At 39.7% G+C, this 13,066-nt stretch overlaps 1 protein-coding gene across 2 annotated transcripts in view; it reads left to right on the forward strand.

Moving 5' to 3' along the window:
- The first annotated feature begins 231 nt into the window (after positions 1–231).
- mfap3l.S (microfibril associated protein 3 like S homeolog) overlaps positions 232–13,066 on the forward strand; it is a 28,255-nt gene continuing 15,420 nt past the window's right edge. The window contains exon 1 of one of the 2 annotated variants that reach the window (XM_041574937.1): positions 232–334. The gene's annotated coding sequence lies outside the window, so the exon portion shown is untranslated. 2 annotated transcript variants of the gene reach the window in all.

Genomic DNA, 13,066 nt, shown 5'->3' on the forward strand with positions numbered 1-13,066 from the left:
TGCTTAAGCAAATTAGGATTCGAGTTTGGTCTTCGGCCAAATCTTTTGCGAAGCATTCGGGGGTTCGGCCGAATCTAAAATAGTGGATTCGGTGCATCCCTAGAATTAGTACATAAAATGCAGAGGGGAAAGTGCTGCTCAGTAGGCTGCCGCTGACACGAGGCATAATGACACGCTCCATGAATCCAGTCTTCAGGTTTCAGCAGTGCTCATTTGCAGGATATTTTCAGAGCACACCAGCTGGATGTTCCAGGATTACACAACCATAGCAACACAGGCTTCACTGGAGACATCCTGGAAAAACGCACCTTGCTTACAAAAGAAGGGAACCCAGGTAATGATAAGGCACCAATAATGCAAATTATTGACATGTAACCTTTGACCCTGCAGGTGTTGCAAAAAATGCAAGTGTAAGAACCCCTATATCCAAACAAATGCTGGAGGGCTTAAGGGATATCTCAGATGTCTAAAGGTTTATTTTTGTTTTGTTCTTAAATATTATTGGATCGTTCTGTAATGTGTACTTCTATCAACAACATTGCTCTTTATCGAATTATAGCGTTCAAGGCAACTGCCTTCTTGTCCTAACTGTCTGGTTTCTCATTTACAGATTATGCTGTCATTTTAGTTTGCAATGAGACCAAATACATACTCCCCCCCCCCTTTCAAAATTATAGGTTAATGTGCTCATTGTCGACTCAGGCAGAAAAGCAGATGCTTTATACTGAGAGGCCTTCAATGATGTAGCGTTTGCACTAATCCCTAGGGAGCAGGAATTCATATTTGTAGGACACATATACTGTAGGTGTTTGCCTGTTACTGCATAGTCCTTGTATATCCAAGGTCACTGCACATAAAAATATACTGCTCTGCACGAGCTCTATGAAAAGCTTCAATCGCCAGACTGATTAGTTACAGCAAATGGAATTAAAAAGCACTATTGGTATGATCTGACAAATATTCATCTCATACAAACCGCAAATGGCAGCAGAAAAAAAGCAATAGGCTTCAACAAACATCAGAATTAATGCTTCAAACAGCTAGAGTTTCAAGGGAAGTTTGATCAATTATATTATACTAAACATGAAGGGGCAGATTTACATAGGGTCGAATATCGAGGGTTAATTAACCCTCGATATTCGACTGCCGAATGTAAATCCTTCGACTTTGAATATCCAGTCGAAGGATTTACCACAAATACTTAGATCGAACGATTAAATCCTTCGAATCGTTCGATTCAAAGGATTTTAATCCATCGATCGAACAATTTTTCTTCGACCAAAAAAACATTAGAAAGCCTATAGGGACCTTCCCCATAAGCTAACATTGCACTTCGGTAGGTTTTAGGTGGCGAAGTAGGGGGTCGAAGTTTATATTTAAAGAGACAGTACTTCGACTATCGAATAGTCGAATGATTTTTAGTTCGAATCGTCCGATTCAAAGTCGTAGTTGAAGGTTGAAGTAGCCAATTCGATGGTCGAAGTAGCCAAAAAAAACATTCGAAATTCGAAGTTTTTTTTATTCTATTCCTTCACTCGAGCTAAGTAAATGGACCCTGAAGTGTTTTATCTACTAATAAAATGGTTTGTGCTGGGTTAATCTGTTTTTTTTCTGGAATTCTGACAGTTTCAAGTGATCAGTCGATGAAGCTAAGGTGAACGCACTTGCAAACATAGAGTATTTATGGTTTGACCAGATTTATAATTCTAAAGCCATCATTAATAACCCCTTGCAAAAATACAGTATGTAGTTCGTACTGAATCCATATACTGGGCATTTTTTTTAATAAAGGTATTTTATTATTAATATCTTGAAATAACTTCAAATCTTTCTAATACTAACTTTTATTAATTAGTTAGCCATGTACAATAACCTATAGCAACCAATCAGATGTTTTAGGCATTGATCGCTTTCCAGCAGCATCTAATAGTAAATAAAAATGTGTTTATATGTCGAGGTGTTTATTCACTTTTAGGGTAATCATTATTATTATTTACATAGTGTCATTGGCTCCCGCAACATGGGAGTACTCTGTAAATATGCTATGTACTGTGTAAAGAGAACTGATATACAAACACAAGAATGACATCTATTGTAACTGAAGCAAATACACATTGCTGGATTTGCATATGGTGGAAGGTCCCGCTCAAAATCAATTACAATCTAAAAGTGAAGGAGAGTGAGAACAAAAGTGTGGGTGACCTATGTAGTGGTAAAGATGCTGTTAGTCTAACTATTAGCAATTATTCTAGAGTGAAAATCAGTAAACCACTAATTAGTGCGCGTGGGAGAAGAGGATTATGAGAAGTGGGCAAGTGGTTGTGGGCTTAGATTGCAAAATTGGATAGAGAAGTGAGTTTTAAGAGAGCATTTGACAGTCTTGGGGCTCTGCAAATGTCTAACAGTATCGAGAAAAAATTCCAGAGAAGGGTGCAGCATAAGCCCAGAACTCTAGTGCAATGCCACAATGTTGGGGGCACAGTTCTATTGAGTTCTGTTGCTCCTTGGTGAGCTTATCCTATTGATTGTGAATGGCATTGGTCTTAGCTGCTGAAACAGGGGGACTCTTTCCTCACTGGTTGGGCGTAAGCAGATAAGACAGACATACTTGAGGTGGGAGATGGGCAGGGGGGTGGCCAAAGAAGGAGAGAACAGAAAATAGGGGAGGATGTAAAAGTAAAAAGTAAAAATATACTGAGAAAAGAATGGCAAATAGGCAGTGGGGAAAGAAGGAGAGATTGGTATATGGGGGAGAGGAAAGGGAATAAGAGTATGGGACATGGGAGAATGGGTAAGGTTGAACATTATATTGGAATTTAATGATAGCATGGTAGTATTTGAGAAGAGGATAAAAATCAACAAATACTCAGGTACACTGGGAATGGAGAATCAAGGTGACAGACAGTGAGGGAGAACAAAAAGGAAGCAGAGATAAACCCTGGCAATCTAAGAGAAAACATAAGAGAAGTGTTGAGATGGAGAAGAGAATAATATAAATTAAGTAGCAAATTACAATAAAGAAAGAACAGGCATGGAAAGCGTGTGAAAAGACCATAGACATCAGAGGTTGAAAGGTAAATAAAATGGTTTATACTGTGCAAGGTTCATGATTACCAAGCAAGAGGGGCAGGCTATGCCTGGTTTTTATAGGGCAGGAGTCCCCAACCTTTTTTACCCATAAGCAACATTCAGATGCAAGAAGAGATGGGAGCAACACAAACATGAAAAATGTTCCTGGGTGGTACAAAATAAGTGCTGTGATTGCACATTTGGTAGCACCTATGTGGATTGGCAGCTTACAGGTGGTTCTGTTTGGCAGTGCACCTGGTTTTTATGCAGAAAAACTTGACTCCAAACCAGAAATTCAAAAATAATCACCAGCTTTGAGGCCACTGGGAGCAACATTCAAAGGGTTGGTGAGCAAAATGTTACTTATAAGCCGAGGATCACTGTTCTAGGGCAATAAAGCAATGGTTCAGAATGTGAATAGTGCACAACTTTACCCCGTTATACGGCGCTGATCGAAGGAATCACAAGAGGCGGTTAAGCTCAATTTTCTTGCGGCTTTATTTGGCACATCTAGTGAACTTCTGGCAATGGGTTGGTGAGGAAACCTACGCGTTTCGTGCGTTCTCTCTCGGCACTTCGTCAGGGTCTGGGTAAGTAACAGTTCACTAGATGTGCCAAATAAAGAAAATTGAGCTTAACAGTCTCTTGTGATTCCTTCGATGAGCGCCGTATAACGGGGTAAAGTTGTGCACTAAAGTTACCTCCTTAACGAGGTGAGGAGGATCCTGCGAGAGCTGCGACCGAGGGGAGAGACGCTGCGCTATCAAGAAGGATGAGCTCCGATACAATTTCTATACCTATTGAAGATGTTGTAAAGTGTAAGCTTTAAGTTAATGTTTGAATTTTTTTTAGCTAAGCTAAATTAAGCAAAGATTTGTGGTTTGGTATTTTGGCAAAGAAGTATATATTTCCCCTTTTTGAAAACTTTAGAATATGTACTTTCCAAAAATATGTGGGTTTGTGTTAAAGCCTTTTGTGAAAAATAAACCTCAGACAGTCAGTTTATTTGCAGGAGCTGAAGGATCAGCCATGAAAATCAGAATGCGCCGTTTACATTTTGGGGTTTCGCGAAACATTTACTCATAAGATTACTGTCTTTTATATTATTATTTCAATGTATCTTGTACACAAGAATAGGTGGATGATACAGTACTGCATATATGAATATTGAATCAGGAAACACCATAAACTATACATATTTTTTATTGGCAAGTTTGGTAATATAGGGTTTTAAAAATCAATTATGTTTCCATATTTATAAAAGAATATACTTACATAATATCTCTCTGTATTATAAACATTTTATTTTTAAACATTTAGAACCATATATTTTGTTACAGGAGTAAAATTACACACTAATACAGGCATATTTTGAGATTAAAATGTCCTTAAAAAATTACCTAGTTTTCCTAGATAAACTAAAAGATGATGCCATGTATTTGATGTTGGAGATAGTTGATGAAATCTATTTTTATCTGTCTACTTTATGAGTCCACACCCATAATGGTGAGAAGGAAGCAAGGTTTATTGGCTCTCTTCATGCTTTCTTCATGCAAGGCTCAAGAGTCTGATATTGATTGACAGTAAAGGTGGCCATAGACGTAGAGATCCGCTCGTTTGGCGATGTTGCCAAATGAGCGGATCTCTCCCTGATATGCCATTAAAGTGGGTGATATCGGGTTGATCCGATCATGGGCCCTAGGGCCCAACGATCTGGGACTGCATACACGCACAGATGTGTCCGTGATCGGACGGGATTTGTTTAACCTGCCCAATCGAGATCTGCCCGACTTTTGGCCAGATATTGATCGGGGAAGCCAGTCGGATGGCCCCACACATCGGCCAATAAGATGCTGACTCAGTCTTGAGTCGGCAGCTTTTATCAGCCCGTGTATGGAGGCCTTTAGGTTTAATATAACATTGGGACTCTCTACATGCAGGATTTATTACAAACTCAGTTTTACAAAGTCAGTTATTTTGTTAGAGGTAGTTATTTCAATTAGCAGTTTTGCTAAGAAATGCCTTCACTACAAAAGATACAGTATATTAGATCAGTCACATCAAAATCAGAATCCCATAGTCCTATACTATATAACACCTAAAACATTTAGCACCATCTAAAGTGGACTCTGCTTGTCAGATTCTTTTATGGTTACAGTCTGACACTGGCAATAATTTAATAACTGCTGAAATAAATGTTATTGAAATAATAGTAAAATATATGTTCTAAGAACAAGCTTATTTGTATGACTTTTCCAAGCACAACATGGGAAATTGACTTTAGAATAGCAAATTGCTCATGTTACATGCCTCATTGAAATCCGTGAATGTAGCAGATGTAATGCTATACAGTCACAGTGCTGAGTAAATAGATTGCACCAGGAAAGATGTTTTACCAAACAGGTGTACTGCTAATATTTTATTTGGATGCAATAGTTACGATTTATCAATACCATATTATAATTAAATGTTATTTTTAATGTCTCTTCACAGTGTTCAGCGTTGTCAGTGAGGGTTGGGCACAGCAATGTAACTAGAGGGGGGGCGGGCCCTGACGCTAGACTTAGTGGCGCGCGAGCTGCTGGGGGTGTGGGACCTGACCCAATCGCAGCCCCTGCTCCCCGGTAGTTACGCCACTGTTTGGGCAGATGTAGTTCATATGTATCCACTGGTGCTCCCAGCAATTCTCTGTGCTTTATGCTTAGTGGATTCCAATGCCACTTCCAAGATGATCAAAAGATCTAATACGCGTGAGCCCGGTCTTGGTCTTTCTCAGGTGTTTATCTTGTCTAAGCGACAAGAACACTGGCCCTAGATAGACATGAGATACAGAAAAAAAATCTGTGTTGTGAAATTCACTTTTGGCAGAATTTCAGTATGACATTGTCTATTCACTCTTTGCACCTGTGACTTTTCACATCTAGACAAAAAAATGTGTGGTGCAGGCCAAAGGCTGACATCTATCTGGATTCTATAGGTTTATCCAGAATGTGAGTGTTGCTCTGTCTATCCCATAGACTAGATCAGCATCCATAGATACATGTTCATCAGCACTAACAGTAATAAATATTTAAATCATACTGTCACACGCTATTCACCTCGCCTAGACATACACATACACTTCCCTCCTGCAAAATTATTTAAGGGTTATATTAGTTAAAAGGGTTGTTTAATACTTTCTTTTTTTTTTCCAATTGCTCTCCATAGTTTATGTTTTACAGTTTTTCCAAAATGTATTCATGTCTCTGGTGTTTGTCTAGCAGATGCTGAACCGTTACAATTTGCTAGTTGAGTTGTTACATTTCTTATCAGCATCTGTAAAATATTAGCAACTGTTGTATCAATTCCAACAGCTGCCTTATATGCAACTCAGGGATCTGGTTCAGCAGAGACAAAGATAAGAAATGTATCAGCTAAATGTATCCATTTAGAACAGTTACAGAGTCTGTGACACCCCCCCCCCCGAGCTGCTTTGGAAAGACATAAGATGGTGAAAAATGTAAAACTTCAATATTAGAAAAACAGTCACAAACAGAAAGTAATAGATGCAAGTTTTTATTTCTGGCGATCTTTCTAATAGCAAATAAACTGGAAAAAGTGTTGGAAGGTAAACAACCCCTTTAAAACGAACTCCACACTTTTTTTGCATAATGAACAAATGTAATAAACATAAAGCTGGCACTGCTTACCAACTGCCACATGTTCTGGGAGTATTTAAAGGAAAACTATACCCCTAAAATGAACACGTTAGCAACAGAGAAAATCGAAGTACTGTCTCTTTAAAAAACTTTGACTTCGACACTTTGCCACCTTAAACCTGCCGAATTGCTGTTTTTAACTTCGAAATTCGACCCTTATTAAATGTGCCGCTAACTATAACAGGAAGAAGTGTGGAAGCAAAAGACAGAACTCTGTCTGTTAATTGGCTCAAGTGACCTAACATGTATAGTTTGTCGGTATGTTTGTGTGCACAGTACGATCCCAGGGGGAGGCCCTTATTTTTTAAAATTACAATTTTCTATTTATGATTACCCAATTCCACATACTACTAGAAAAAGTATATTATAAAAAAATGGTTTATTTACATGAAGCAGGGTTTTACATATGAGCTGTTTTATGCAATATATTTTTATAGAGACCTACAATATTTGGGGGGTATAGTTTTCCTTTAACTTTTATGTGTTCCAGGTACATTAAGAATTTGAATGTCACTGCATATCTATAGAAATGTGTTTTGAAGGCATTAAACATGAACTTTTCACTGCATGTTTGTCATCCCATTGACTGAAAACACCAGACTCTGAAGGTACCTTTACCTTCAAATGATATGGTAATCCTAAGGGTTCAGTTACTTTTGCCACTCACAGAATAATAGCAGTCCGACACCACTAACCTGATCAATCACTATTTTTGGTTGGAATTATATTTCTACATGGCAAATAACTTACTAGTAGGTGTAGTAGAGTGATAGACTGCTGATTCTGTGTCATTGAATCATTAATTGAGGCTTGTTCCAAATAATAGAGTGTGGAGTTCAATTAGTGATGTCATTCATTCTGGGGAAAAACACCTTATTTAAGGAAGGAAGGCAGCACATGTTGTGCATGCTGGTTATAGTGAATTTTTCCCGAAAAACTGAGTAAAACCGGTCATTCTGGACATTATTCAGAAGAACAGAGTACTTTGATGAAAAAGTTGATTGAAGGGGGAAAACATATAAAGAAGTGAAGAAAATGATGATAAAATGAACTCAAATGCATTAAAATGGCAATCAAAAAACTTGCATTTTTTGGACAAAACTCACAATTTGACTCAAGTTTAAAGCACCAATTTGAATTCTAATTTGAATGTGAGATTTATCACAGCTTGACCCTGGAAGCAGCTCTAATTTGATACTTTGCCACCTAAAATCTGCCGAGTTCATGTAGAAGTCAATGGCAGAGGTCCATTGCGTTGAACCATTTGCAGATGTTATTAGTCTTCCTGACAATCTAGTTTTTTCGGATTTGATTCAAATTTTCAGGTTGTTCCTATTCGATCAAAGTTTTTTTCCAATTTCGAATTGAAAAAACGTTGAAATTCGAATTCAGAAACACCAACCGAAATTGAGTCTAAGGTTTATTTTTGGTTGAATATGTCCGCTTTCAAAAATTTTTTCATTCGAAAATTCACCTCGACCTTTGAAAAATCTGCCCCTAAGAGTGACTATGAAGATTTTCATTTTTTAGATTGACCTATACTAGATGCCCCTAAGGATGAATTTTCAAATGAAAAAAAAATTCGAATTTCAAGCTATTTTTTGTGTACTTCAGCTAGGGAATAGTCCAAATTCGATTCGAATTTGAAAAAAATTCAAAATTTAAATATGAAACTGGAATATGAATAGGAGAGAGGCCTGAATTAGAAAAATGCAAAAGAGATGAGTAAAAGTAGCAAAAAAACAATACATTTGTAGTTTTACTGAGCATTTGCTTTTTAGATGGGGTCAGAAGAGCTAAACTAATCAGGGACAGAAGAGCTTGCAATCGAACGGGAGGGCAAAGAATCATATTTGTTCCCTATAAATAGAACTACAAGTAACACCCGCTAAATGAGACTACTACATTCTGCTCACAGAACTGGCACACTAACACACTGGCACACTAACGCACAGCCAGTCACCGAAATCATCAGTTCCCAAGCGCATGCGTCAGACTGATGTCTCCTAGACTCATGCGGGCTGTAGGGGCGTGGCTTATGCAAAAAAGTAAGGCGGAGATTATTGGGGGACGATTGGAGGATCATTAGGCCCAGCCTACGGCTCTGCATACGCCACGACGTCATTGTGGGCGGGCAATGTATTATTTATATAACTGATTGTTTTATGAATCGGAGGGGCACGCGTTTACTTGTTAAAAGGAAAAGCAATGAGGCGCGACGAAGCTGCGTTAAATCATTAGATCGTCATTTGGCACAGTAACTGGGCGAGTCCATTAAAGATGTGGGCGGAGTGTGCGCAGCGGGGCGTTTCCTGGTGGGCGGGTTTATCCGAGTCTCGGGCGGCGCTGCGTGAAAATGTAGGCGTGGATATTGGAGTGAGTTGTGCGCGGCAGCTGAGTGCAGGACTCGCTGGGTCCAGGTCCTGAGATGTGCGGCGGCGGTATACATACATACATACATACATACAGGTGACTGAGGTGAGAAGTAGTAGTAGTAGTGTGTGTACTTACACTTCATGCTTCGTGTGTTTGTTTTGTGTATAGCCCGTAGCACTGCAGTCTCGTCCCCTGCAATGTGTCACTCTCCTGTGTCTCTGCTGCAGTCTCACGTACTGACTGTACTAGTGCTACTCTTACTTCCCTGTGTCATGTGACTCTGCTGCACTCACCTCACTGACATTCTCTGCCCTACCATTCCCCCGGCACTCAGGTGTGTGTGTGACTCGTGCAAGTGCAGTCTTGTCTCTCCGCATGCTCTGACGTGTGCCTCTTGCCTTCCCAACCAAAGCTAGTACTCCTCTGCTCCCCCCCTGCACAATAAGCTCTCCCGCCGGACATCATACCCTCCCCCATACTCATCACTCCAATGTCACTCCAGACACCCTCACCCCCAGTGTCTCTTATACCACTGACACCCCCTTAGTCTTCATCCTATTGTCACTGTATATACAGCTGTCATCCCACTGCCACTTATAACTACTGCCACTTATAACTACTGCCACCTTACTCTTCATCCTATCAGTGTCGGACTGGGATGCCTGGGGCCCACCAGAAAACCTTATAATTACTAAATTACTATAGTTACTAAACTATTATTCCTCCTCTCCTCACTTAACCTCTTTATTCTCCTAGTCTCTTTTCTCTACATACTATACTCTACTCTTACATTATTAATCCTCCTTTTTCCCCATAAATAAAAAGGGAATGACCTTATAATTACTAAATTACTATAGTTACTAAACTATTATTCCTCCTCTCCTCACTTAACCTCTTTATTCTCCTAGTCTCTTTTCTCTACATACTATACTCTACTCTTACATTATTAATCCTCCTTTTACACCCAATGGCAATTTTACCACTCTAGCAATATCTATAGAGCTACAATAGTTACCACCAATTCACCACTTCAACCATGAGCTGTATAGCTGTTGCCTTCCTATTCTAATTAAACAGTGCATTTCTATGCATCATGTGGGGCACTGATTTCATACATTCAGTTGTTAGTGTAAAATATTAGTCATAGCTATCAGCCTTTTGTATGTTGCTATGATTTTTGTTTTGTCTTAAATTTGCGTACAGCATGTTTTTATGTAATAGCTGAAATAATCATGTATGTAATATTTTTCTAGTGGTAATGCCATGGCTGTAACCTTACCGCCTTTATTCAAGTGCAATTAAAAGTCCTACCTATGGCTTTTTATGCAATGAAATCACAAATTTCTATTTCTGAATGTTCTGGCACTTTGATTTTAACTACAATCTTTTACTGCAGTGACCTTGTAGTCAAGCTATCCCTGAAGACTCCATCTTCTCACAGCCTTTTTGCAGGCTGAGAGAAGCAGATCTGCTCTCTATCCGCCTCTATTGATTGGAATCCTATCATGCATGCACACGCAGCAGAGCTCAACCCAAATACACAAAAGAAAGCATCTGCGGGGTGACTTCAGCTTTGCTCTGTTGTGTGTGCGTATCGCTGATTGGATTCAAATCAATGAAGCAGGGGCAGGGAGCAGATCCGCTTCTCCGCAGCTGGAGCCTAGCCGTAGCCTAGGGCAGTGATCCCCAACCAGTAGCTCGTGAGCAACAAGTTGCTCACCAACCCCTTGGATGTTGCTCCCAGGTGCTTATTTTTCAATTCCCGACTTGGAGACAAGTTTGTGTTGCATAAAAACCAGATGTACTGCCCAACAGAGCCTCCTGTAGGCTAACAGTCCACATAGGGGCCACCAAATAGCCAATCACAGCCCTTATTTGGCACCAACAGGAACCTTTTTCATGCTTGTGTTGCTCCCCAACTCTTTTTACATATGAATGTGGGTAAAAAAAAGTTGGGGACCCCTGGCCTAGGGGATACCTGGATAACTTTATGTATGACAGATGCAGGCATGTAAATGTTTAACACAAGTTATTTAAAAAAAAAAAAAAACACACACAAACGAATATGCCTTTTCAGCTGATTTAAATCATTTGAGCAGATCTATGCAGAGTGTTGTCATTTTTGCAAGATAAAGTTATATTATTCTGTGATCTGATTGGTGATAACGGGGAACGGTTATACCGGTGTCCTGTTGTTGCATAATAGATATAATTACAACGGAGCATGGGAACAAAAGTAAAGCAAAATACTTTTAAAATATAAAATGCTATACAAGTGATTCAAATAGGAAAGTAAAATATGTGGTAGTAGAATCCCTGTAGCTGATATGAATGAATATACAAATGATAATATTTTCCTGGAATTTTTGTGTTTCTCATAATACTGAATGCAAAAACTAAAAAAAATCATCCTTTCCTCTTATATATACAATATATTAATATATATATATATATATATATATATATATATATATATATATATATATATATATATATATATATATATATATATATATATATATATATAGTCATCTCCCAGCATCCTTCAGTGGAAAGCAAAACAAAGCTGTGAGACCATGTCAGGGACACTAATTAGTGCTAATTATACTGTGTAGTCTGCAATTTAACCAACAATGTGAAATAGTGATGTGTGGGCTGTCCCAATACCCGCGGGTCGGGCCGACCTTGCACCCCCATTTGCCGGTGGGTCCGGCTTGAGCTCTTCTTCCTGCTCTCCCCACCCGTCACCTTACACTGACACCTTCAGACTTCCACTTCTATAGATGCGCGCCTGCTCATCCCACCCCTTTTGCGATGTCATCAACGGGGCAGCGTGGGTCTATAAAAGGAACTCAGGAGTCGGGCACGGGTTGAGGGAGGGCGGGGTCGGGTGCTGGTTGGGTTTTACCTAACCAGCACATCACTGATGTGGAACTATATTAGTGCATTCTGGCAGCCATGCAATTCTGCTCTTTGGCATTTGCAGATATTTTTGCAGCCACTTGTGGCTTGTGAATCACACAAAACAAATTGTGATGGGATAAAAATGATGCATGTTGGGTAACAAATCTGCAGCAAACATTTATCATTTCATAAATGTCCAACCCTCCCATTTTATTTTGCTGCTACTTTGGCCACCTTCAGTGACAACACATTTGAATCACGAAACTGACGAAAAATTGTTAGTGCTGAATCATCAGATATATAGGTAGAATTCTATTTTTTCTACCTGTATATCTGACTATTCAGCTCTAACAAGTCTGTATCGAAAAACAAACTATCTTTCCTGCAACCATCGTAATTGTTACATCTATGGCCACCTTTAAGTCGCCCATACACAGGCCAATAAAAGCAGCCGACAGACCGAGTCAGCAGCTTATTGGCCTGTGTGTGGGGCCTTCCGACCGGCTTCCCTGATCAATATCTGGCTGAAAGTCAGCCAGATTTCCATTGGGCAGGGTAAAAAATCCCGTCTGATCGCTGCCACATCTGTTCATTGATGCGGTCCCTCGATCCGACCGCCCGTATTGGCTGCATTGGGATCCGATCATCTGGCCCTAGGGCTCACGATCGGATCAGCCTGATATCACCAACCTCAATTTGGCCATATCGGGGAGAGAAGATTTCTCTCTGTATATGGCCACCTTTATTCTAAAGCTGGCCATAGACGCAAAGATCCAATCGTACGAATCCTCGATTCGTACGATTTTTGGGCCATGTGCGGAGAGTCCTGACATTTTTCATCCCATGGAGATCGGTCGTTTGGTCGATCGGCCATGTTAAAAGATTTTTGTTGGCTGCCGATAATTTCTCTGCATGTATTGGCGATCGTACCATTTTTCAGTGGAAGACATCGGCTGATCTGTTCTTTACTACTTTTATTTGATCTGAATGGTTAGTGGCAGGTCGGGAGATGGGGAATT

Source organism: Xenopus laevis, chromosome 1S (assembly GCF_017654675.1).
Source record: "Xenopus laevis strain J_2021 chromosome 1S, Xenopus_laevis_v10.1, whole genome shotgun sequence".
In the NCBI taxonomy this organism is placed as follows: domain Eukaryota; kingdom Metazoa; phylum Chordata; class Amphibia; order Anura; family Pipidae; genus Xenopus; species Xenopus laevis.